Genomic DNA, 20,567 nt, shown 5'->3' with positions numbered 1-20,567 from the left:
GTGTGTGTGTGTGTGTGTGTGTGTGTGTGTGTGTGTGCATACCCTGTGTTCTGAGTCTGCCAGTGTGTGACTCTGTGGTGGAGCAGGAGCCACTGTGATGGGGAGACCAAACAGGGCTTTAAGTCCTGATTGCTTCACATTCTGAAGTTCTCTTAAAGTTTCCTTCCCTTTCATTACGTTCTTCATTTCATCCTCTTTAAACACACTGCCAGAGTAACTTTAGAAAGGCAAAAAGAGAAGCTGGGCTTCATTTGACAATTTTCATATAAGGTTTTGATTCTTTAATGAAAAAATTGTGCCAAAATCGGATAAAATATGAAGTAAACTATCCATTTATCTTCTTGAATATTTGAGTGTAATAGGCAGAGTTATTATGCTCATGACACAGAACAGACCTTTACATTGACAGAGCTTTTTTTGTCAAATACATGGGACTTCTCTTTCAGCAGTGTAAATGAAGCCTGAAAATCACTTGGCAGGCATTATTTTCTCATTAATCCACACTTAAGATTTTTTTATTAAATATATATATATATTTTAAAGTGTTATTTTCTTTTCATTCTTCAGTAATGCTATGCGTGAGAGCGAGAATAATGGCTCTCATTTAGGAGCTGAATTAAAAGAAAGAGCTGTGTGCAAGGAAAGTTGTGAAAACTGTAATATGCCACCTCATAACAACTGAATGTTTTTCCCCCAACATCTAATTATTTTTCATAACCTCAAGCAGTGTAGCTGTAATATCACTGTGTTCTGTTCTGACCTGTCTGTCTATCCCTGACACCATTTTAATCCTCATCCTACCCCCCTCGACACACACACACACACACACTTGACACTCGACTTCTCCGAAATCTCTGTAGTTGAGCTGAATTACAGGAGTTACTACAAATTAAGTTTAACTCCAAGTTGCAGGGTTTGGTATGAAGATTGATGTTGGACACAGTACACTTCTGAAATCCGAGGCTGCAATTACAATCCAGTGTAATTATCTCTGCCCATTAATAGCAGCAGATAGCTTGTCACAATCAGGTCTGCACATAATTAATCACTAGTTACTTTCCTCCACCTCTCCCTCCATCCACCCCCGGTCTCCCTCCCTCCCTCCATCCATCCATCCTCTGTGGGCTGTGTTCAATGTAAAACAGGCCTCTGGACAAGTCCCTGTGGTAGAACTAAATGTGCAACACTGTCAGGGCTTACAGGACAAAGTGAAAAGCCTTCCTTATTGACAACACATCACTGGCCAGTAATGGATGAGTTCACCATAATTGCTCAACCCTCAGCTCACATACAGTATAAGTAGGCTTACACAAACCATACACAGTCCAACCCCAACACATCATTCCCTCCACACACACAAACACCAGTCCACCTCCTATGTGCCTCTATTGTCTTTTGTTCAAAACATTTTTTGTATCAAGGTTTTTTCTGGATCAAAAGCAGGCTTAGTTGGTGGGCGTGGCGAGAGGCGTGGCGAGGGGCGTGGCAATGGCTGAAGCTAATTTCCTGCAATTCTATGCATTTTGCCATGGCTAGCGCTGTGTTCTTCTTATGCTCATACATTATCATTTAAATCAATATCTCTGAATTCATCATTTTTGTCTAGCTTTTATTTCAGTGATTCATAGTTCTTAAATATGTATTATTTAAAAATATATATATATTAGTTGTTTAAGTTAACACTGAAAGTGTTTTTTACATCCCAAGACGACCTGCCCAGCACCGTACCTCCATTCATATCCTCACCTATCCCAACACACTGCATCTGCATCACTATCAAAACCTTCTTTCTCCTTCCTCCTCAATACCAAGTCAGAGTCCCTCTTCAACAAAGAAACTAACTCTATACCCAAGGAGGCTGACGCCCAAACTTTCCCTCAGCTTATATAGCCTAAGACTTTCCCCACCAGTCTCCTCACCTTCCATCAATGCCAAGCAGATCCTGTGGAGCTGCTCCCAGTCAGTATGATTTATAGAAGTTATTATAGCCCATTACAGAACAAAAACAGGAGAACACAGACCCACTTCACAACAACAGAGCCAGATAATAGGGACATCCATAGGGATTTACATAACGTAGGTTGATGTCCGGCACGTTATCACCTATATAGGTGATATGCTGGCCCCGGTCAAAAGTAGTGCACATCATGGGGAATAGGGTGCCATTTTGTACACAGCCATTGTCTTTAATCTAATTCTACACATGGTTTCGTTTCAATTGGAATCAAAAACCCCATGTTAACAAACCATAACAGATCTCACTAATCCGCCCGGCAACAAAGAGATGGATGCATACAACACTCCAGGAAAGAGAGACACGCAAAGTCCTCCCTTCTCCTCCTTTCCCCAAGAATCATCATCCATCGCTCATTTACATATAAAACGCTTGCTGGAAGGTAAGGGCATATATTAAATCCATTATTTTTTGTTGTTGTCGTAAATAAGTTTACATAATTGTGTTTTGGCATTATGCAGAGAGAGAGATGCAGCTCTCCAAGAGCAACTTAGTGATGAATCCCTCAGCTGGTGCTGCTGGCCATCCAGACTGCTGCTTTATACTGATAATGAAGGATGAAACAAATGAGGACACGTCAACGACAACAGCGCGGGCAGAGACACTGCTTCTATGGCTGTCAGACAACGTTGTTACTGTATGTGTGACCTTCTGGAGAGCAGCCACGTCCTCCATAAAACTACAGTTAGTACTGTAGTACTACAGTTACAACAGATTTCAGTCAACGTCACTCTGCTCTCCTCTGTCTTCTTTGACACACGTTCTCACTCAATCAAACAGCAATAATCTCAACGGTGTAAGTAAGGTAACCAGTTCTACTATTCCATTGTTGAAACGTTTTATTTACAAGGAAGTAATTTCATCAAAGCAACAATAATCCTTCCAGCAAGGCTGTCAACACAGTTGTTCAAGCATGTCCACTTTCCATAGTACATGAACTATCTCTCAGTCCTCTGATGACAACCACATTACATCATGTTCACAATGATACCTTTCCAACTCCTCAGATAAACATCAATAAGCTCCAAGCCACCGGGGCTTTGGGTGACGCCTTTCTCATGTCACCTGTCCTGTGATGGATGACTTGAAGTAGGCATCTTGCTCAATCAGACAAATGAATGACTTCTGAGGAATGAAGACCTATATGTTTGCAATGTGAATCAAAGGACTACACACACCAACCCCATAATCAGTCTGCTCCAGCTCTCAGGAACATGTAGAGGAAGGCTTTCCAAAACCACAGCCAGGGGAATTAGTTAGTACTAATGTGGCCTCTTTGATACATCAAACAGCATCAAGGTTAGTCACTGGATTAGTCCCAAATGGGACCCTATTCCCTATACGGTGCACTACATTTGACCAGAGCCCTATGGGACCTGGTCAAAAGTAGTGCACTACATAAGGAATAGGGTGCCATTTGGGACGCAGACACTAACCACAGGCTCTGGTAATAAAGAGAGGAGAGGCATGTCAGTGCAGGAGGTCTGATTTGCTCAATCTTCATATCCAACATCCAGCACAGAACAGCCCTAATGATGGGAACTCAGGTATGTACTTCTGTTCGTCACAGACACCTCGGGCCAAATAGAGAGAGGGACGGATCAAAACATATTTCATGATATTCTTTAAGGTGAGCCAGGTAAGGCAACGCGAGGCAGGTAAGGCAAGGCAAGGTGAGACAGGTAAGGCAAGGCAAGGCGAGGCAGGTAAGACAAGGCAAGGCAGGTAAGGCAAGGAAAGGAAAGGCAAGGCAAGGCAAGGCAAGGCTAGGCAGGTAAGACAAGGCTAGGCAGGCAAGACAAGGCAAGGCAGGTAAGACAAGGCAAGGCAAGGCGAGGCAGGTAAGGCGAGGCAAAGCGAGGCAGGTAAGGCGAGGCAAAGCGAGGCAGGTGAGACAAGGCAAGGCAGGTAAGGCAAGGCAAGGAAAGGCAAGGCAAGGCTAGGCAAAGCGAGGCAGGTAAGGCAAGGCGAGGCAGGTAAGGCGAGGCAAAGCGAGGCAGGTAAGGCGAGGCAAAGCAAGGCAGGTGAGACAAGGCAAGGCAGGTAAGGCAAGGCAAGGCGAGGCAGGTAAAGCAAGGCAAGGTGAGCCAGGTAAGGCAAGGCAGGTAAGGCAAGGCGAGGCAGGTAAGGTAAGGCAAGGCAAGGCGAGGCAGGTAAGGTAAGGCAAGGCGAGGCAGGTAAAGCAAGGCAAGGCGAGGCAGGTAAAGCAAGGCAAGGTGAGCCAAGTAAGGCAAGGCAGGTAAGGCAAGGCGAGGCAGGTAAGGTAAGGAAAGGCAAGGCAAGGCGAGGCAGGTAAGGTCAGGCAAGGCAAGGCAAGGCGAGGCAGGTAAGGTAAGGTAAGGCAAGGCAAGGCGAGGCAGGTAAAGCAAGGAAAGGTGAGCCAAGTAAGGCAAGGCAGGTAAGGCAAGGCGAGGCAGGTAAGGTAAGGAAAGGCAAGGCAAGGCGAGGCAGGTAACGTCAGGCAAGGCAAGGCAAGGCGAGGCAGGTAAGGTAAGGTAAGGCAAGGCAAGGCGAGGCAGGTAAAGCAAGGCAAGGCGAGGCAGGTAAAGCAAGGCAAGGTGAGCCAGGTAAGGCAAGGCAAGGTGAGCCAGGTAAAGCAAGGCAAGGTGAGCCAGGTAAGGCAAGGCAAGGCGAGGCAGGTAAGGCAAGGCAAAGCGAGGCAGGTGAGACAAGGCAAGGCAGGTAAGGCAAGGCAAGGTGAGGCAGGTAAAGCAAGGCAAGGTGAGCGAGGTAAGACAAGGTGAGGCAGGTAAGGCAAGACAAGGTGAGGCAGGTAAGGCAAGGCAAGGTGAGCTAGGTAAGGCAAGGCGAGGTGAGCCAGGGAAGGCAAGGCGAGGCAGGTAAAGCAAGGCAAGGTGAGGCAGGTAAGGCAAGGCAAGGCAAGGCGAGGCAGGTAAAGCAAGGCAAGGTGAGCCAGGTAAGACAAGGTGAGGCAGGTAAGACAAGGCAAGGTAAGCCAAGCAAGACAAGGCAAGGCGAGGCAGGTAAGGCAAGGCAAGGCGAGCCAGGTAAGGCAAGGCGAGGCTGGTAAAGCAAAGCAAGGTGAGAAAGGTAAGGCAAGGTGAGCCAGGTAAGACAATGCAAGGTAAGCCAAGCAAGACAAGGCGAGGCAAGGCGAGGCAGGTAAGGCAAGGCAAGCCAGGTAAGGCAAGGCGAGGCAGGTAAGGCAAGACAAGGCGAGCCAGGTAAGGCAAGGTGAGCCAGATAAGACAAGGCAAGGGGAGCTAGGTAAGACAAGGCAAGGTGAGCCAGGTAAGGCAAAGTGAGCCAGATAAGACAAGGCAAGGGGAGCCAGGTAAGACAAGGCAAGGTGAGCCAGGTAAGGCAAGGCGAGGCAGGTAAGGCGAGGCAGATAAAGCAAGGCAAGGTGAGCCAGGTAAGGCAAGGCGAGGCAGGTAAGGCAAGGTGAGCCAGGTAAGACAAGGCAAGGTGAGGCAGGTTAAGCAAGGCAAGGTGAGGCAGGTAAAGCAAGGCAAGGCGAGGCAGGTAAAGCAAGGTGAACCAGGTAAGGCAAAGTGAGCCAGATAAGACAAGGCAAGGGGAGCCAGGTAAGACAAGGCAAGGTGAGCCAGGTAAGGCAAGGCAAGGCAGGTAAGGCGAGGCAGATAAAGCAAGGCAAGGTGAGCCAGGTAAGGCAAGGCGAGGCAGGTAAGGCAAGGTGAGCCAGGTAAGACAAGGCAAGGTGAGGCAGGTTAAGCAAGGCAAGGTGAGGCAGGTAAAGCAAGGCAAGGCGAGGCAGGTAAGACAAGGCAAGCTGAGGCAGGTAAGGCAAGGTGAGGCAGGTAAGGCAAGGTGAGCCAGGTAAGGCAAGGTGAGGTGAGCCAGGTAAGGCAAGGCGAGGCAGGCAAGGCAGGGCAAGGCAGGTAAAGCAAGGCGAGGCAGGTAAGGTAACGCAAGGCAAGGTGAGCCAGGTAAGGTAAGGCAAGGCGAGGCAGGTAAGGTAACGCAAGGCAAGGCGAGGCAGGTAAAGCAAGGCAAGGCGAGGCAGGTAAAGCAAGGCAAGGTGAGCCAGGTAAGGTAAGGCAAGGAGAGGCAGGTAAGGCAAGGCAAGGCGAGCCAGGTAAGGCAAGGCGAGCCAAGTAAGGCAAGGCGAGGCAGGTAAGGCAAGGCAAGGGGAGCTAGGTAAGACAAGGCAAGGTGAGCCAGGTAAGGCAAAGTGAGCCAGATAAGACAAGGCAAGGGGAGCCAGGTAAGACAAGGCAAGGTGAGCCAGGTAAGGCAAGGCGAGGCAGGTAAGGCGAGGCAGATAAAGCAAGGCAAGGTGAGCCAGGTAAGGCAAGGCAGGTAAGGCAAGGTGAGCCAGGTAAGACAAGGCAAGGTGAGGCAGGTTAAGCAAGGCAAGGTGAGGCAGGTAAAGCAAGGCAAGGCGAGGCAGTTAAAGCAAGGTGAGCCAGGTAAGGCAAAGTGAGCCAGATAAGACAAGGCAAGGGGAGCCAGGTAAGACAAGGCAAGGTGAGCCAGGTAAGGCAAGGTGAGGCAGGTAAGGCAAGGTGAGCCAGGTAAGACAAGGCAAGGTGAGGCAGGTTAAGCAAGGCAAGGTGAGGCAGGTAAAGCAAGGCAAGGCGAGGCAGGTAAGACAAGGCAAGCTGAGGCATGTAAGGCAAGGTGAGGCAGGTAAGGCAAGGTGAGCCAGGTAAGGCAAGGCGAGGTGAGCCAGGTAAGGCAAGGTGAGGCAGGCAAGGCAGGTAAAGCAAGGTGAGGCAGGCAAGGCAAGGCAGGTAAGGCAAGGCGAGGCAGGTAAGACAAGGCAAGCTGAGGCAGGTAAGGCAAGGTGAGGCAGGTAAGGCAAGGTGAGCCAGGTAAGGCAAGGCGAGGCAGGCAAGGCAGGGCAAGGCAGGTAAAGCAAGGCGAGGCAGGTAAGGCAAGGTGAGCCAGGTAAGACAAGGCAAGGTGAGCCAGGTAAGGCAAGGCGAGGCAGGCAAGGCAGGCAAGGCAAGGCGAGGCAGGTAAGGCAAGGCAAGGCGAGGCAGGTAAAGCAAGGCAATGTGAGCCAGGTAAGGCAAGGCGAGGCAGGTAAGGCAAGGCAAGGTGAGGCAGGTAAAGCAAGGCAAGGTGAGGCAGGTAAAGGAAGGCAAGGCGAGGCAGGTAAAGCAAGGCAAGGTGAGGCAGGTAAAGCAAGGCAAGGCGAGGCAGGTAAGACAAGGCAAGCTGAGGCAGGTAAGGCAAGGCAAGGTGAGGCAGGTAAGGCAAGGTGAGCCAGGTAAAGCAAGGCGAGGCAGGTAAGACAAGGCAAGGTGAGCCAGGTAAGACAAGGCAAGGTGAGACAGGTAAGACAAGGCGAGACAGGTAAGACAAGGCAAGGTGAGACAGGTAAGGCAAGGCAAGGTGAGACAGGTAAGGCAAGGCAAGGTGAGACAGGTAAGACAAGGCAAGGTGAGACAGGTAAGACAAGGCAAGGTGAGACAGGTAAGACAAGGCAAGGTGAGACAGGTAAGACAAGGCAAGGTGAGACAGGTAAGGCAAGGCAAGGTGAGACAGGTAAGGCAAGGCAAGGTGAGACAGGTAAGGCAAGGCAAGGTGAGACAGGTAAGACAATGCAATGTGAGACAGGTAAGGCAAGGCTAGGTGAGACAGGTAAGGCAAGGCAAGGTGAGACAGGTAAGGCAAGGTGAGGCAGGTAAGGCAAGGCAAGGCGAAACAGGTAAAGCAAGGCAAGGGGAGCTAGGTAAGACAAGGCAAGGTGAGCCAGGTAAGGCAAAGTGAGCCAGATAAGACAAGGCAAGGGGAGCCAGGTAAGACAAGGCAAGGTGAGCCAGGTAAGGCAAGGCGAGGCAGGTAAGGCGAGGCAGATAAAGCAAGGCAAGGTGAGCCAGGTAAGGCAAGGCGAGGCAGGTAAGGCAAGGTGAGCCAGGTAAGACAAGGCAAGGTGAGCCAGGTAAGGCAAGGCGAGGCAGGTAAGGCAAGGCAAGGTGAGGCAGGTAAAGCAAGGCAAGGTGAGGCAGGTAAAGGAAGGCAAGGCGAGGCAGGTAAAGCAAGGCAAGGTGAGGCAGGTAAAGCAAGGCAAGGCGAGGCAGGTAAGACAAGGCAAGCTGAGGCAGGTAAGGCAAGGCAAGGTGAGGCAGGTAAGGCAAGGTGTGCCAGGTAAAGCAAGGCGAGGCAGGTAAGACAAGGCAAGGTGAGCCAGGTAAGACAAGGCAAGGTGAGCCAGGTAAGACAAGGCGAGACAGGTAAGACAAGGCAAGGTGAGACAGGTAAGGCAAGGCAAGGTGAGACAGGTAAGGCAAGGCAAGGTGAGACAGGTAAGACAAGGCAAGGTGAGACAGGTAAGACAAGGCAAGGTGAGACAGGTAAGACAAGGCAAGGTGAGACAGGTAAGACAAGGCAAGGTGAGACAGGTAAGGCAAGGCAAGGTGAGACAGGTAAGGCAAGGCAAGGTGAGACAGGGAAGGCAAGGCAAGGTGAGACAGGTAAGACAATGCAATGTGAGACAGGTAAGGCAAGGCTAGGTGAGACAGGTAAGGCAAGGCAAGGTGAGACAGGTAAGGCAAGGTGAGGCAGGTAAGGCAAGGCAAGGCGAAACAGGTAAAGCAAGGCAAGGGGAGCTAGGTAAGACAAGGCAAGGTGAGCCAGGTAAGGCAAAGTGAGCCAGATAAGACAAGGCGAGGGGAGCCAGGTAAGACAAGGCAAGGTGAGCCAGGTAAGGCAAGGCGAGGCAGGTAAGGCGAGGCAGATAAAGCAAGGCAAGGTGAGCCAGGTAAGGCAAGGCGAGGCAGGTAAGGCAAGGTGAGCCAGGTAAGACAAGGCAAGGTGAGGCAGGTTAAGCAAGGCAAGGTGAGGCAGGTAAAGCAAGGCAAGGCGAGGCAGTTAAAGCAAGGTGAGCCAGGTAAGGCAAAGTGAGCCAGATAAGACAAGGCAAGGGGAGCCAGGTAAGACAAGGCAAGGTGAGCCAGGTAAGGCAAGGCGAGGCAGGTAAGGCGAGGCAGATAAAGCAAGGCAAGGTGAGCCAGGTAAGGCAAGGCGAGGCAGGTAAGGCAAGGTGAGCCAGGTCAGACAAGGCAAGGTGAGGCAGGTTAAGCAAGGCAAGGTGAGGCAGGTAAAGCAAGGCAAGGCGAGGCAGTTAAAGCAAGGTGAGCCAGGTAAGGCAAAGTGAGCCAGATAAGACAAGGCAAGGGGAGCCAGGTAAGACAAGGCAAGGTGAGCCAGGTAAGGCAAGGCGAGGCAGGTAAGGCGAGGCAGATAAAGCAAGGCAAGGTGAGCCAGGTAAGGCAAGGCGAGGCAGGTAAGGCAAGGTGAGCCAGGTAAGACAAGGCAAGGTGAGGCAGGTTAAGCAAGGCAAGGTGAGGCAGGTAAAGCAAGGCAAGGCGAGGCAGGTAAGACAAGGCAAGCTGAGGCAGGTAAGGCAAGGTGAGGCAGGTAAGGCAAGGTGAGCCAGGTAAGGCAAGGCGAGGCAGGCAAGGCAGGGCAAGGCAGGTAAAGCAAGGCGAGGCAGGCAAGGCAAGGCAAGGCAGGTAAGGCAAGGCGAGGCAAGGCAAGGTGAGGCAGGTAAGACAACGCAAGCTGAGGCAGGTAAGGCAAGGTGAGGCAGGTAAGGCAAGGTGAGCCAGGTAAGACAAGGCAAGGTGAGTCAGGAAAGACCAGGTGAGCCAGGTAAGACAAGGCAAGGCAGGTAAGACAAGGCAAGGTGAGCCAGGAAAGACAAGGTGAGCCAGGTGAGACAAGGCAAGGTGAGGCAGGTAAGACAAGGCAAGGCGAGACAGGTAAGACAAGGCAAGGCGAGACAGGTAAGGCAAGGCGAGGCAGGTAAGACAAGGCAAGGCGAGGCAGGTAAGACAAGGCAAGGCGAGGCAGGTAAGACAAGGCAAGGTGAGACAGGTAAGACAAGGCAAGGTGAGACAGGTAAGACAAGGCAAGGTGAGACAGGTAAGGCAAGGCAAGGTGAGACAGGTAAGACAAGGCAAGGTGAGACAGGTAAGACAAGGCAAGGCAAGGTGAGCCAGGTAAGGCAAGGCAAGGTGAGACAGGTAAGGCAAGGTGAGACAGGTAAGGCAAGGTGAGACAGGTAAGGCAAGGTGAGACAGGTAAGGCAAGGCAAGGTGAGACAGGTAAGGTAAGGCAAGGCAAGGCGAGACAGGTAAGGCAAGGCAAGGCGAGACAGGTAAGGCAAGGCAAGGCGAGACAGGTAAGGCAAGGCAAGGCGAGACAGGTAAGGTAAGGCAAGGTGAGACAGGTAAGGCAAGGCAAGGTGAGACAGGTAAGGCAAGGCAAGGTGAGACAGGTAAGACATGGTAAGGTGAGACACGTAAGACAAGGCAAGGTGAGCCAGGTAAGGTAAGGCGAGGCAGGTAAGGCAAGGCAAGGTGAGGCAGGTAAAGCAAGGCAAGGTGAGGCAGGTAAAGGAAGGCAAGGCGAGGCAGGTAAAGCAAGGCAAGGTGAGGCAGGTAAAGCAAGGCAAGGCGAGGCAGGTAAGACAAGGCAAGCTGAGGCAGGTAAGGCAAGGCAAGGTGAGGCAGGTAAGGCAAGGTGTGCCAGGTAAAGCAAGGCGAGGCAGGTAAGACAAGGCAAGGTGAGCCAGGTAAGACAAGGCAAGGTGAGCCAGGTAAGACAAGGCGAGACAGGTAAGACAAGGCAAGGTGAGACAGGTAAGGCAAGGCAAGGTGAGGCAGGTAAGGCAAGGCAAGGTGAGACAGGTAAGACAAGGCAAGGTGAGACAGGTAAGACAAGGCAAGGTGAGACAGGTAAGACAAGGCAAGGTGAGACAGGTAAGACAAGGCAAGGTGAGACAGGTAAGGCAAGGCAAGGTGAGACAGGTAAGGCAAGGCAAGGTGAGACAGGGAAGGCAAGGCAAGGTGAGACAGGTAAGACAATGCAATGTGAGACAGGTAAGGCAAGGCTAGGTGAGACAGGTAAGGCAAGGCAAGGTGAGACAGGTAAGGCAAGGTGAGGCAGGTAAGGCAAGGCAAGGCGAAACAGGTAAAGCAAGGCAAGGGGAGCTAGGTAAGACAAGGCAAGGTGAGCCAGGTAAGGCAAAGTGAGCCAGATAAGACAAGGCGAGGGGAGCCAGGTAAGACAAGGCAAGGTGAGCCAGGTAAGGCAAGGCGAGGCAGGTAAGGCGAGGCAGATAAAGCAAGGCAAGGTGAGCCAGGTAAGGCAAGGCGAGGCAGGTAAGGCAAGGTGAGCCAGGTAAGACAAGGCAAGGTGAGGCAGGTTAAGCAAGGCAAGGTGAGGCAGGTAAAGCAAGGCAAGGCGAGGCAGTTAAAGCAAGGTGAGCCAGGTAAGGCAAAGTGAGCCAGATAAGACAAGGCAAGGGGAGCCAGGTAAGACAAGGCAAGGTGAGCCAGGTAAGGCAAGGCGAGGCAGGTAAGGCGAGGCAGATAAAGCAAGGCAAGGTGAGCCAGGTAAGGCAAGGCGAGGCAGGTAAGGCAAGGTGAGCCAGGTCAGACAAGGCAAGGTGAGGCAGGTTAAGCAAGGCAAGGTGAGGCAGGTAAAGCAAGGCAAGGCGAGGCAGTTAAAGCAAGGTGAGCCAGGTAAGGCAAAGTGAGCCAGATAAGACAAGGCAAGGGGAGCCAGGTAAGACAAGGCAAGGTGAGCCAGGTAAGGCAAGGCGAGGCAGGTAAGGCGAGGCAGATAAAGCAAGGCAAGGTGAGCCAGGTAAGGCAAGGCGAGGCAGGTAAGGCAAGGTGAGCCAGGTAAGACAAGGCAAGGTGAGGCAGGTTAAGCAAGGCAAGGTGAGGCAGGTAAAGCAAGGCAAGGCGAGGCAGGTAAGACAAGGCAAGCTGAGGCAGGTAAGGCAAGGTGAGGCAGGTAAGGCAAGGTGAGCCAGGTAAGGCAAGGCGAGGCAGGCAAGGCAGGGCAAGGCAGGTAAAGCAAGGCGAGGCAGGCAAGGCAAGGCAAGGCAGGTAAGGCAAGGCGAGGCAAGGCAAGGTGAGGCAGGTAAGACAACGCAAGCTGAGGCAGGTAAGGCAAGGTGAGGCAGGTAAGGCAAGGTGAGCCAGGTAAGACAAGGCAAGGTGAGTCAGGAAAGACCAGGTGAGCCAGGTAAGACAAGGCAAGGCAGGTAAGACAAGGCAAGGTGAGCCAGGAAAGACAAGGTGAGCCAGGTGAGACAAGGCAAGGTGAGGCAGGTAAGACAAGGCAAGGCGAGACAGGTAAGACAAGGCAAGGCGAGACAGGTAAGGCAAGGCGAGGCAGGTAAGACAAGGCAAGGTGAGGCAGGTAAGACAAGGCAAGGCGAGGCAGGTAAGACAAGGCAAGGTGAGACAGGTAAGACAAGGCAAGGTGAGACAGGTAAGACAAGGCAAGGTGAGACAGGTAAGGCAAGGCAAGGTGAGACAGGTAAGACAAGGCAAGGTGAGACAGGTAAGACAAGGCAAGGCAAGGTGAGCCAGGTAAGGCAAGGCAAGGTGAGACAGGTAAGGCAAGGTGAGACAGGTAAGGCAAGGTGAGACAGGTAAGGCAAGGTGAGACAGGTAAGGCAAGGCAAGGTGAGACAGGTAAGGTAAGGCAAGGCAAGGCGAGACAGGTAAGGCAAGGCGAGACAGGTAAGGCAAGGCAAGGCGAGACAGGTAAGGCAAGGCAAGGCGAGACAGGTAAGGTAAGGCAAGGTGAGACAGGTAAGGCAAGGCAAGGTGAGACAGGTAAGGCAAGGCAAGGTGAGACAGGTAAGACATGGTAAGGTGAGACACGTAAGACAAGGCAAGGTGAGACAGGTAAGACAAGGCAAGGCGAGGCAGGTAAGGCAAGGCGAGGCAGGTATGACAAGGCAAGGCAGGTAAGACAAGGCAAGGCGAGGCAGGTAAGGCAAGGCGAGGCAGGTAAGACAAGGCAAGACGAGGCAGGTAAGACAAGGCAAGGTGAGACAGGTAAGACAAGGCAAGGTGAGACAGGTAAGGCAAGGCAAGGTGAGACAGGTAAGACAAGGCAAGGTGAGACAGGTAAGACAAGGCAAGGTGAGACAGGTAAGGCAAGGCAAGGTGAGACAGGTAAGGCAAGGCAATGTGAGACAGGTAAGGCAAGGCAAGGTGAGACAGGTAAGACAATGCAATGTGAGACAGGTAAGGCAAGGCAAGGTGAGACAGGTAAGGCAAGGCAAGGTGAGACAGGTAAGGCAAGGCAAGGTGAGACAGGTAAGGCAAGGCAAGGTGAGACAGGTAAGACAAGGCAAGGTGAGACAGGTAAGACAAGGCAAGGTGAGACAGGTAAGACAAGGCAAGGTGAGACAGGTAAGGCAAGGCAATGTGAGACAGGTAAGGCAAGGCAAGGTGAGACAGGTAAGACAATGCAATGTGAGACAGGTAAGGCAAGGCAAGGTGAGACAGGTAAGGCAAGGCAAGGTGAGACAGGTAAGGCAAGGCAAGGTGAGACAGGTAAGGCAAGGCAAGGTGAGGCAGGGCTGCTAGGTTGATTACTATCTGAGACAGATGCAGTAACTCACCCACCTCACTGACTTGCTGGGGCCCTTCTCAAGCCCCAGAGCCCCCGGGGGTTCTACTGTACAGCACACCTGTGTAGGACTGGGAGAGAACACCTCCACCATCAACCACCCTGAGCCACTCCCTTTCAGCACCCTGCCACCTAGTGGTACAGAACGGTGTTACATATTCCGTGTTCTGGCAGTGAGACTTTACTAACTAACCCATCCAGCTATGTTTCTGTTTGACTGCACATACAAAAGCCTCAGTGAGTTCTTTTATCATCCAGCCACATTCAGCTCAGTCCCATTCACAGATGTGAGTCTCAGTGTGTCTCACATATCATGTGTGTGCAGCCATGTCTGTGTGGTGTGTGTGTGTGTTGTGTAAACTGTGGTGCAGGGTAGCGGTAATGAGGACTGATGGCTTTATGCTGCTGTATATTCCAGGAGGATGTCTTCTGACAGCTTCGGGAGACGATAAAGTAATAAATAATAATGTGCAAATAACGCTGTGTGCTGTATGACAACTGTGCCAAAGCACGCAGGGACTGGAGTGTGTGTGTCTGTGAGGGACAGAGGGAGGGGTGAGTTAGAGAGGGAGAGAGGGGAGTGACAGAGGAGGGGGGAGTGAGAGAGGAGAGGGGAGTGAGAGAGGAGATGGGGGGCTTCCTTCCTTTCAAGTTTTGAACACAACCTGCAGTGAACACTTCAGACCTAATTCACCACCTCCAATAAACACACACGCAGAAAGAGAATATATAAAGTGTTAAACAATCACTAACTTTGAAAAAAGAAAAGGAGAGGTAGCCAAGCCTGGCTTCTCTCTTTCTACTTCAAAACCAGAAACTGAAATGGGAATAAGGAGTGCCATGCCAGCAGGTACAGTACAGTAGCAGTGTAGGTGAAGCACTAAGGAGGGGACACAGAGGAGAAGCCTCCTTCTCTGCAGACCTGAGTGATCCTTCTTCAGGTTCTTCAACAGGGAGTCTCCTCTATAAATCATATGACTGCAGCAGGGAGACCGAGGAGAGTCTCACACTGCATGCACTACAGTGATCTACTGTTCTCTACTGTCTCTACTGTGGATCAGGACTCAAAGCCGCTGACTCCTGAAAGGGTCTTTGACTGGTGAGAGCATAACATTTCCATAGAAAAGCTAGAGACAGCAGAGCCCAGTGTAACTACTATACAGCAGAGCCCAGTGTAACTACAGTACACCAGAGCCCAGTGTAACTACTGTACACCAGAGCCCAGTGTAACTACAGTACACCAGAGCCCAGTGTAACTACTGTACACCAGAGCCCAGTGTAACTACAGTACACCAGAGCCCAGTGTAACTACAGTACACCAGAGCCCAGTGTAACTACAGTACACCAGAGCCCAGTGTATCTACAGTACATCAGAGCCCAGTTTAACTACTGTACAGCAGAGCCCAGTGTAACTACAGCAGAGCCCAGTGAAACTACTGTACAGTAGAGCCCAGTGTAACTACAGTACAGCAGAGCCCAGTGCAACTACAGTACAGCAGAGCCCAGTGCAACTACAGTACAGCAGAGCCCAGTGCAACTACAGTACAGCAGAGCCCAGTGCAACTACTGTACAGCAGAGCCCAGTGTAGCTACAACAGAGCCCAGTGTAACTACTATACACCAGAGCCCAGTGTAACTACTGTACAGCAGAGCCCAGTGTAGCTACAGCAGAGCCCATTGTAGCTACAGCAGAGCCCAGTGTAACTACAGAAGAGTCCAGTGCAACTACAGCAGAGCCCAGTGCAACTACTGTACAGCAGAGCCCAGTGTAACTACAGTACAGCAGACCCCAGTGTAACTAAGCAGAGCCCAGTGCAACTACTGTACAGCAGAGCCCAGTGTAACTACTGTACAGCAGACCCCAGTGTAACTAAGCAGAGCCCAGTGTAACTACTGTACAGCAGAGCCCAGTGTAACTACTGTACAGCAGAGCCCAGTGTAACTACTGTACAGCAGAGCCCAGTGTAACTACTGTACAGCAGACCCCAGTGTAACTAAGCAGAGCCCAGTGCAACTACTGTACAGCAGAGCTCAGTGCAACTACTGTACAGCAGAGCCCAGTGCAACTACTGTACAGCAGAGCCTAGTGTAACCACGGTACACCAGACCCCAGTGCCCAGCGCAACTACTGTACACTAGAAACCAGTTCAACTACTGTACAGCAGAGCCCAGTGCAACTACTGTACAGCAGACCCCAGTGTAGCTACAGCACAGCAGAGCCCAGTGTAGCTACAGCACAGCAGAGCCCAGTGTAGCTACTGTACAGCAGAGCCCAGTGTAGCTACTGTACAGCAGAGCCCAGTGTAGCTACTGTACAGCAGAGCCCAGTGTAGCTACTGTACAGCAGAGCCCAGTGTAGCTAATGTACAGCAGAGCCCAGTGTAGCTACAGCACAGCGGAGCCCAGTGAAGCTACTGTACAGCAGAGCCCAGTGTAGCTACTGTACAGCAGAGCCCAGTGTAATTACTGTACAGCAGAGCCCAGTTCAACTACTGTACAGCAGAGCCCAGTGTAACTACTGTACAGCAGAGCCCAGTGCAACTACTGTACAGCAGAGCCCAGTGCAACTACTGTACAGCAGAGCCCAGTGCAACTACAGTACAGCAGACCCCAGTGTAACTAAGCAGAGCCCAGTGCAACTACTATACAGCAGAGCCCAGTGTAACTACTGTACAGCAGAGCCCAGTGTAACTAAGCAGAGCCCAGTGCAACTGCTGTACAGCAGAGCTCAGTGCAACTACTGTACAGCAGAGCCCAGTGCAACTACTGTACAGCAGACCCCAGTGTAACCACTGTACACCAGAGCCCAGTGCCCAGTGCAACTACTGTACAGCAGAAACCAGTTCAACTACTGTACAGCAGACCCCAGTGCAACTACTGTACAGCAGACCCCAGTGTAACTACTGTACAGCAGACCCCAGTGTAACTAAGCAGAGCCCAGTGTAGCTACAGCACAGCAGAGCCCATTGTAGCTACTGTACAGCAGAGCCCAGTGTAACTACTGTACAGCAGAGCCCAGTGTAGCTACAGCACAGTGGAGCCCATTGAAGCTACTGTGCAGCAGAGCCCAGTGTAACTACTGTGCAGCAGAGCCCAGTGTAACTACTGTATACCAGAGCCCAGTGTAACTACTGTACACCAGAGCCCAGTGTAACTAAGCAGAGCCCAGCGTAGCTACAGCACAGCAGAGCCCATTGAAGCTACTGTGCAGCAGAGCCCAGTGTAACTACTGTGCAGCAGAGCCCAGTGTAACTACTGTATACCAGAGCCCAGTGTAACTACTGTACACCAGAGCCCAGTGTAACTACAGCACAGCCCAGTGTAACTACTATACAGCGGGGCCAGTGTAACTACTGTACAGCAGAGCCCAGTGTAGCTACTGTACAGCAGAGCCCAGTGTAACTACTGTACAGCAGAGCCCAGTGTAGCTACTATACACCAGATCCCAGTGTAACTACTGTACACCAGAGCCCAGTGTAACTACTGTACACCAGAGCCCAGTGTAACTACTATAAACCAGAGCCCAGTGCAACTACAGTACAGCAGAGCCCAGTGTAACCACTGTACACCAGACCCCAGTGCCCAGTGCAACTACTGTACAGCAGAAACCAGTTCAACTACTGTATAGCAGAGTCCAGTGTAACTACTGTACAGCAGAGCCCAGTGCAACTACTGTAGAGCAGACCCCAGTGTAACTACTGTACACCAGAGCCCAGTGTAACTACTGTACACCAGAGCCCAGTGTAACTACTGTACACCAGAGCCCAGTGTAACTACAATACACCAGAGCCCAGTGTAACTACTATACACCAGTGCCCAGTGTAACTACTGTACACCAGAGACCAGTGTAACTACTGTACACCAGAGCCCAGTGTAGCTACAGCAGAGCCCAGTGTAACTACTGTACACCAGAGCCCAGTGTAACTACTGTACACCAGAGCCCAGTGTAACTACTATCCACCAGAGCCCAGTGTAACTACTATACACCAGAGCCCAGTGTAACTACTATACACCAGAGCCCAGTGTAACTACTGTACACCAGAGCCCAGTGTAACTACTGTACACCAGAGCCCAGTGTAGCTACATCAGAGCCCAGTGTAACTACTGTACACCAGAGCCCAGTGTAACTACTGTACACCAGAGCCCAGTGTAGCTACATCAGAGCCCAGTGTAACTACTGTACACCAGAGCCCAGTGTAACTACTGTACACCAGAGCCCAGTGTAACTACTGTACACCAGAGCCCAGTGTAACTACTGTACACCAGAGCCCAGTGTAACTACTGTACACCAGAGCCCAGTGTAGCTACAGCAGAGCCCAGTGTAACTACTGTACACCAGAGCCCAGTGTAACTACTGTACACCAGAGCCCAGTGTAGCTACAGCAGAGCCCAGTGTAACTACTGTACACCAGAGCCCAGTGTAACTACTGTACACCAGAGCCCAGTGTAACTACTGTAAACCAGAGCCCAGTGTAGCTACAGCAGAGCCCAGTGTAACTACTGTACACCAGAGCCCAGTGTAACTACTGTACACCAGAGCCCAGTGTAACTACTGTACACCAGAGCCCAGTGTAGCTACAGCAGAGCCCAGTGTAACTACTGTACACCAGAGCCCAGTGTAACTACTGTACACCAGAGCCCAGTGTAACTACTGTACACCAGAGCCCAGTGTAACTACTATCCACCAGAGCCCAGTGTAACTACTATACACCAGAGCCCAGTGTAACTACTATACACCAGAGCCCAGTGTAACTACTGTACACCAGAGCCCAGTGTAACTACTGTACACCAGAGCCCAGTGTAACTACTGTACACCAGAGCCCAGTGTAGCTACAGCAGAGCCCAGTGTAACTACTGTACACCAGAGCCCAGTGTAACTACTGTACACCAGAGCCCAGTGTAGCTACAGCAGACCCAAGTGTAACTACTGTACACCAGAGCCCAGTGTAACTACTGTACACCAGAGCCCAGTGTAACTACTGTACACCAGAGCCCAGTGTAGCTACAGCAGAGCCCAGTGTAACTACTGTACACCAGAGCCCAGTGTAACTACTGTACACCAGAGCCCAGTGTAACTACTATACACCAGAGCCCAGTGTAACTACTGTACACCAGAGCCCAGTGTAACTACTGTACACCAGAGCCCAGTGTAACTACTGTACACCAGAGCCCAGTGTAACTACTGTACACCAGAGCCCAGTGTAGCTACAGCAGAGCCCAGTGTAACTACTGTACACCAGAGCCCAGTGTAACTACTGTACACCAGAGCCCAGTGTAACTACTGTACACCAGAGCCCAGTGTAGCTACAGCAGAGCCCAGTGTAACTACTGTACACCAGAGCCCAGTGTAACTACTGTACACCAGAGCCCAGTGTAACTACTGTACACCAGAGCCCAGTGTAACTACTGTACATCAGAGCCCAGTGTAGCTACAGCAGAGCCCAGTGTAACTACTGTACACCAGAGCCCAGTGTAACTACTGTACACCAGAGCCCAGTGTAACTACTATACACCAGAGCCCAGTGTAACTACTGTACACCAGAGCCCAGTGTAACTACTGTACACCAGAGCCCAGTGTAACTACTGTACACCAGAGCCCAGTGTAGCTACAGCAGAGCCCAGTGTAACTACTGTACACCAGAGCCCAGTGTAACTACTGTACACCAGAGCCCAGTGTAACTACTGTACACCAGAGCCCAGTGTAACTACTGTACACCAGAGCCCAGTGTAGCTACAGCAGAGCCCAGTGTAACTACTGTACACCAGAGCCCAGTGTAACTACTGTACACCAGAGCCCAGTGTAACTACTGTACACCAGAGCCCAGTGTAACTACTGTACACCAGAGCCCAGTGTAGCTACAGCAGAGCCCAGTGTAACTACTGTACACCAGAGCCCAGTGTAACTACTGTACACCAGAGCCCAGTGTAACTACTGTACACCAGAGCCCAGTGTAACTACTGTACACCAGAGCCCAGTGTAGCTACAGCAGAGCCCAGTGTAACTACTGTACACCAGAGCCCAGTGTAACTACAGTACACCAGAGCCCAGTGTAACTACTGTACAGCAGAGCCCAGTGTAACTACTGTACACCAGAGCCCAGTGTAACTACTGTACACCAGAGCCCAGTGTAACTACTGTACACCAGAGCCCAGTGTAACTACTGTACACCAGAGCCCAGTGTAACTACTGTACACCAGAGCCCAGTGTAACTACTGTACACCAGAGCCCAGTGTAACTACTGTACACCAGAGCCCAGTGTAACTACTGTACACCAGAGCCCAGTGTAACTACTGTACACCAGAGCCCAGTGTAACTACTGTACACCAGAGCCCAGTGTAACTACTGTACACCAGAGCCCAGTGTAACTACTGTACACCAGAGCCCAGTGTAACTACTGTACACCAGAGCCCAGTGTAGCTACAGCAGAGCCCAGTGTAACTACTGTACACCAGAGCCCAGTGTAACTACTGTACACCAGAGCCCAGTGTAGCTACAGCAGAGCCCTGTGTAACTACTGTACACCAGAGCCCAGTGTAACTACTGTACACCAGAGCCCAGTGTAGCTACAGCAGAGCCCAGTGTAACTACTATACACCAGAGCCCAGTGTAACTATTATACAGCAGAGCCCAGTGTAGCTACTGTACACCAGAGCCCAGTGTAACTACTGTACACCAGAGCCCAGTGTAACAACTGTACACCAGAGCCCAGTGTAACTATTATACACCAGAGCCCAGTGTAGCTACTGTACACCAGAGCCCAGTGTAACTACTGTACACCAGAGCCCAGTGTAGCTACAGCAGAGCCCAGTGTAACTACTGTACACCAGAGCCCAGTGTAACTACAGTACACCAGAGCCCAGTGTAACTACTGTACAGCAGAGCCCAGTGTAACTACTGTATACCAGAGCCCAGTGTAACTACTGTACAGCAGAGCCAAGTGTAACTACTGTACACCAGAGCCCAGTGTAACTACTGTACACCAGAGCCCAGTGTAACTACTGTACAGCAGAGCCCAGTGTAACTACTGTACACCAGAGCCCAGTGTAACTACTGTACACCAGAGCCCAGTGTAACTACTGTACAGCAGAGCCCAGTGTAACTACTGCAGAGCCCAGTGTAACTACTGTACACCAGAGCCCAGTGTAACTACTGTACACCAGAGCCCAGTGTAAC

General features: G+C 51.4%; 1 protein-coding gene across 4 annotated transcripts in view; it reads right to left on the bottom strand.

Moving 5' to 3' along the window:
• Positions 1–20,567, bottom strand: part of LOC139384839 (FTO alpha-ketoglutarate dependent dioxygenase) — a 209,858-nt gene that overhangs the window by 55,911 nt on the left and 133,380 nt on the right. The window lies entirely within an intron of this gene.

The sequence above is a fragment of the Oncorhynchus clarkii genome, chromosome 26 (genome assembly GCF_045791955.1).
Source record: "Oncorhynchus clarkii lewisi isolate Uvic-CL-2024 chromosome 26, UVic_Ocla_1.0, whole genome shotgun sequence".
Lineage (NCBI taxonomy): Eukaryota > Metazoa > Chordata > Actinopteri > Salmoniformes > Salmonidae > Oncorhynchus > Oncorhynchus clarkii.
The sequence above is the reverse complement of the archived record's forward strand: the minus strand, read 5'-3'. Positions and strand labels throughout refer to the sequence as shown.